Source organism: Bombina bombina, chromosome 5 (genome assembly GCF_027579735.1).
Source record: "Bombina bombina isolate aBomBom1 chromosome 5, aBomBom1.pri, whole genome shotgun sequence".
Taxonomy (NCBI): domain Eukaryota; kingdom Metazoa; phylum Chordata; class Amphibia; order Anura; family Bombinatoridae; genus Bombina; species Bombina bombina.
This window is the reverse complement of record NC_069503.1, coordinates 64239030-64244863: the sequence shown is the minus strand read 5'-3', so window position 1 is coordinate 64244863 and position 5834 is coordinate 64239030. Positions and strand designations below refer to the sequence as shown.

Genomic DNA, 5834 nt, shown 5'->3' with positions numbered 1-5834 from the left:
CTAGCTACTATATACATCTGTGTGGGATGTGTGTGCTGACCTAGCTACTATATACATCTCTGTGTGATGTCTGTGCTGACCTAGCTTCTATATACCTATGTGTGTGATGTCTGTGCTGACCTAGCTTCTATATACCTCTGTGTGTGATGTCTGTGCTGACCTAGCTACTATATACCTCTGTGTGATGTCTGTGCTGACCTAGCTAATATATACCTCTGTGTGTGATGGCTGTGCTGACCTAGCTACTATATACCTCTGTGTGTGATATCTGTGCTCACCTAGCTACTATATACCTATGTGTGTGATGTCTGTGCTGATCTAGCTACTATATACCTCTGTGTGTGATGTCTGTGCTGACCTAGCTTCTATATACCTCTGTGTGTGATATCTGTGCTGACCTAGCTACTATATACCTATGTGTGTGATGTCTGTGCTGACCTAGCTTCTATATACCTCTGTGTGTGATATCTGTGCTGACCTAGCTTCTATATACCTCTGTGTGTGATATCTGTGCTGACCTAGCTACTATATACCTCTCTGTGTGATGGCTGTGAAGACCTAGCTATTATATACCTCTGTGTGTGATGTCTGTGCTGACCTAGCTACTATATACCTCTGTGTGTGATGTCTGTGCTGACCTAGCTTCTATATACCTCTGTGTGTGATGTCTGTGCTGACCTAGCTTCTATATACCTCTGTGTGTGATGTCTGTGCTGACCTAGCTAACAGGGCCAGATTGGGTAGATGGGATACTGGGAAAAATCCCGGTGGGCCGGCAGAGGCTGGGCTGGGGCAGCTGCAGAAGTGTGTGGAGAGCAGGCAGCAGCAAAGTTGTGACAAACTTATGAGGGAGTGCGCCATAGGAGGGAGCCGGCCTGCAAACCTCAAGTAGGTTAGTAGCAGCAGTGTTAGGGATTGATGGGGAGTCGAGATCGGCTGCTGCGTTGCCTGCATTTGATTTATGCAGCAGGTTTTATATGTGGGGTGATCCACCTTAAGATAAAGCAGGAGGCAGTGACAGGGGAAGGGGTTTAGAGTGAATACTGGTTCCATCACTTCCGTGTTCATGTGAGAGAAATTCAGTTCGGATCTGCTGGGGATAAGGAATGTGAGACAACTACAGTGACTCTGCTCACTTGCAATGCTCAGGCTCCGGAGCTGCACGGACACAAGGGAAGCAGCAAAGCAGTGTGAGTTTATTTTCTGCACAAAGCCCTGCTAGCTTCTATATACCTCTGTGTGTGATGTATGTGCTGACCTAGCTACTATATACCTCTGTGTGTGATGTATGTGCTGACCTAGCTACTATATACCTCTGTGTGTGATGTCTGTGCTGACCCAGCTTCTATATACCTATGTGTGTGATGTCTGTGCTGACCTAGCTTCTATATACCTCTGTGTGTGATGTCTGTGCTGACCTAGCTACTATATACCTCTGTGTGATGTCTGTGCTGACCTAGCTAATATATACCTCTGTGTGTGATGGCTGTGCTGACCTAGCTACTATATACCTCTGTGTGTGATGGCTGTGCTGACCTAGCTACTATATACCTCTGTGTGTGATGGCTGTGCTGACCTAGCTACTATATACCTCTGTGTGTTATGGCTGTGCTGACCTAGCTACTATATACCTCTGTGTGTGATGGCTGTGCTGACCTAGCTACTGTATACCTCTGTGTGTGATGTATGTGCTGACCTAGCTTCTATATACATCTGTGTGTGATGGCTGTGCTGACCTAGCTACTATATACCTCTGTGTGTGATGGCTGTGAAGACCTAGCTACTACATACCTCTGTGTGTGATGTCTGTGCTGACCTAGCTACTATATACCTCTGTCTGATGTCTGTGCTGACCTAGCTACTATATACCTCTGTGTGTGATGTCTGTGCTGACCTAGCTACTATATACCTCTGTGTGTGATGTCTGTGCTGGCCTAGCTTCTATATACCTCTGTGTGTGATGTCTGTGCTGGCCTAGCTTCTATATACCTCTGTGTGTGATGTCCATGCTTTCCTAGCTACTATATACCTCTGTGTGTGATGGCTGTGCTGACCTAGCTACTATATACCTCTGTGTGTGATGTATGTGCTGACCTAGCTTCTATATACATCTGTGTGTGAAGGCTGTGCTGACCTAGCTACTATATACCTCTGTGTGTGATGGCTGTGAAGACCTAGCTACTACATACCTCTGTGTGTGATGTCTGTGCTGACCTAGCTACTATATACCTCTGTATGATGTCTGTGCTGACCTAGCTACTATATACCTCTGTGTGTGATGTCTGTGCTGACCTAGCTACTATATACCTCTGTGTGTGATGTCTGTGCTGGCCTAGCTTCTATATACCTCTGTGTGTGATGTCTGTGCTGGCCTAGCTTCTATATACCTCTGTGTGTGATGTCCATGCTTTCCTAGCTACTATATACCTCTGTGTGATGGCTGTGCTGACCTAGTTACTATATTCCTCTGTGTGTGATGTTTGTGCTGACCTAGCTACTATATATATATATATATATATATATATATATATATAGTCCCTCACTAGTGGCTACCCTAAAGTCACTCAGCATTTTCAATGGGACTGACAGGGGCTGTCGTGGAGGAAAATCAAAATTTAAAGTTCTATATCCTGACACTATCACAGCTGCCCCACCACCCTGTCCACCCACAAGCCCAATTGAAGTGATCCAACCTAAAAGCCATAAAAACCGCACTATCAAATCAAAAAAATCTCTTTGTGTGATCCCTATTAGAAGACACGCTGTCTCCAAAGTACAGACCAAAAACTCAGAATCCCAAGACTGTCCTATCAGAGCAATCCTATGCAATGCCAGATCAATAAAGAACAAAACAGCTATTATTTCCGACCTTATTGAAACATGCGAATTAGCATGCATCACAGAATCATGGTTAGATGAAAATGCAGGGCCTATTCTAGAGGCAGCTATTCCAGACAATTACACAGTGTTCCACCACCCGAGACAAGATTGCAAGGGAGGCGGAGTTATGATCTGTGCAAAATCATCCTTAAATCCCAGACCAATATCAGTCCACAAAACCCAATCTTTTGAATGTGTAGCTGCCAGCCTCTCAATAGAGAGAGGATTCCGATTACTGCTAATATACAGACCCCCAGGAGATAGGAAGAGAGTTCTTCAGGAACTCCCAGACCTTTTGGCTGGCTTAATCCTTGAACACCTCAGATGGCTTATATTAGGAGACTTCAACACTTGGATCGACAACACCCTATCCCTGCTTGGGCAGGATCTCCTCAGCTTGATGAGTACACTCGGCTTTACACAAATCGTCACCACTCCCACCCACAGAAAAGGTCATACACTTGATCTAGTGTTTCAGTCTGGACTAGAAGTGTCACCAGTAACTGTAAACCCAGTTACCTGGTCAGACCACCATTCCATTCACTTCTCCATTGTATCACAATCAACCAGACACCAGCCTCAGAACCTGGTCAAACACCGCTCATTAAAAGGGGTGACACCACTGGATGTAGCATCACATATGGATCTAAGTGAACTAATGGGCACCTGCGAAGACCCCAGCTCCTTAGTCCGACTCTACAACAAAACCATGAGAGACACCCAAGAAAGCATTGCACCATCTTGCATACGCACTGACCAAACTCACAACAATGCACCGTGGTTTGATAGCTCCATCAGAGAAATGAAAAGAACAGGATGTAAGCTCGAGAGAAAGTGGCGCAGAACACATGATCCAGTGGATAAAGCCGCTCTATCCAAACATCTAAATAAATATCAATCCAAGATAACTCAGAAAAAATCCTTCATTTTTATCACGCCAAATTGCACTCTCCCACAATAGACCCAGGCAACTGTTTCGCACAGTAGAAAGGCTCTGCAAACCAGCATGCATGCTTAGCCCTACCAACTTTTCTCAGGATAAATGTGAAGCATTTGCGATCTTCTTCAGAGACAAGATTTTCTCAATCCGAACTGCTATCACAGTAGGCCAAACAGTTACACACCAGAACCGCTAAAATGGAATGCCAGATTGCCCCAGTTTATGGGCCACTTTTACAAATGTGGATATAAAAGGAGTTAAAAACACCATGCAAAAGTTGCACCCTACTACGTGTGACTTAGACCCTGCTCCAACTCAGCTCATATCTGGATGCAATGAAAAACTCGACCCAGTCCTCACAAAAATAGTGCAGTGTTCACTAAAAACAGGAGACTTCCCAGATCCTCTAAAAGAAGCTGTGGTAAAACCACTCCTAAAGAAACACTTATTAGACCCAGACTGCATGACTAATTACAGACTAGTATCCAATTCCCATTTCTGGGGAAAGTAATTGAAAAAGTAGTGGCAACTCAACTGGAAGCCCATCTATCACGCCTAAACATATTCGATCCTTTCCAGTCAGGCTTCAGATGCCGCCACAGCACTGAAACAGCGCTAGTCCGAGTGCTAAATGATCTCCTCATGGCAAGAGACAAAGGTGATTACTCCATTCTAATCCTCCTGGATCTCTCAGCTGCATTTGACACCATTGACCATAGGATTCTAATAGAGCGCTTGCAGTACATCTGTGGTCTAGGAGGCACAGTCCTTAACTGGTTTAAATCATTCCTCGCTGGTAGATCACAGAGAGTAATATCAGGATCAAGCTCATCAGCACCAACAGAACTGGCCTACGGAGTTCCACAAGGATCTATCCTGTCTCCGATGCTATTCGCAATTTACTTACTACCACTGAGGGACATCATTAACCGACATGGCCTTAGGTATCATTGTTACGCTGATCACAGACAACTCTACTTCTCCTTTGCCCCAGATAGTACAGACCCAGCATGCTGCATAAACAATTGCTTAACAGACCTCATAGAATGGATGAATGCTAGCTGTCTCAAAGTGAACTTGGACAAAACAGAGTTACTCTTGGTGAGGGGACCCCGGGCATCAAAAATATTCCACAATCACCCAACTGGCCTGGAGCTTGGAGGCTCTAAATTCGTTAGTTCAGCAAAGGTACGAAACCTCGGCGTGCTGATTGACGCTGGACTATCTTTTAAACAGCAGATTTCCTCCGTAATAAAATCTGCCTACTTTCATCTGAAAAACATAGCCAGGATACAACACTTAATTCCACCGGATGATATGCCAACCTTAATCTATGCATTTGTATCCTCTAGGCTAGATTACTGCAATGCACTTTTCTTGGGCCTCCCAAAAAAAGAACTCCATCACCTTCAGACAGTACAAAATGCAGCAGCCAGACTATTGACCAATCAAACTCGCTCCTGCCACATAACACCTGTTCTCCATTCCCTGCATTGGCTTCCAATTAAATGGCGAACATATTTTAAAATTGGCCTGCTGACCTTCAAAGCCTTAAACACCCTACATCCCATCCCGTTCACTTAGTCAGCCAACACATCCCTCCTCTCAGTGCCAAGAATAAGGACAAACTCAGGCTCCAGAGCATTGGGCCATGCTGCCCCTACTTTCTGGAACTCTTTACCGTGTGCAATCAGAGAGGCACCGTCCTTACAGACTTTAAAAAAAAGCTAAAGACCCACCTCTTCCATCAGGCATTCAGTCCGCTTATCTGACCTTCAGAAACTCCTAACTTTGATGTCTTATGTTGGTATATTTATAAAGTGCTTTGAGTCTCACAGGGAGAAAAGCGCTATATAAATCGCAAATTATTATTATTATTATACCTCTGTGTGTGATGTCTGTGCTGACCTAGCTACTATATACCTCTGTGTGTGATGTCTGTGCTGACCTAGCTACTATATAGCTCTGTGTGTGATGTCTGTGCTGACCTAGCTACTATATAGCTCTGTGTGTG

The 5834-nt window shown here is 44.7% G+C and overlaps 1 protein-coding gene across 1 annotated transcript in view; it reads left to right on the top strand.

Moving 5' to 3' along the window:
- The first annotated feature begins 1052 nt into the window (after positions 1-1052).
- Positions 1053-5834, top strand: part of LOC128659866 (oocyte zinc finger protein XlCOF6-like) — a 98605-nt gene continuing 93823 nt past the window's right edge. Inside the window, exon 1 of the mRNA XM_053713442.1 lies at positions 1053-1190. The gene's annotated coding sequence lies outside the window, so the exon portion shown is untranslated. The remainder of the gene's footprint in view (positions 1191-5834) is intronic.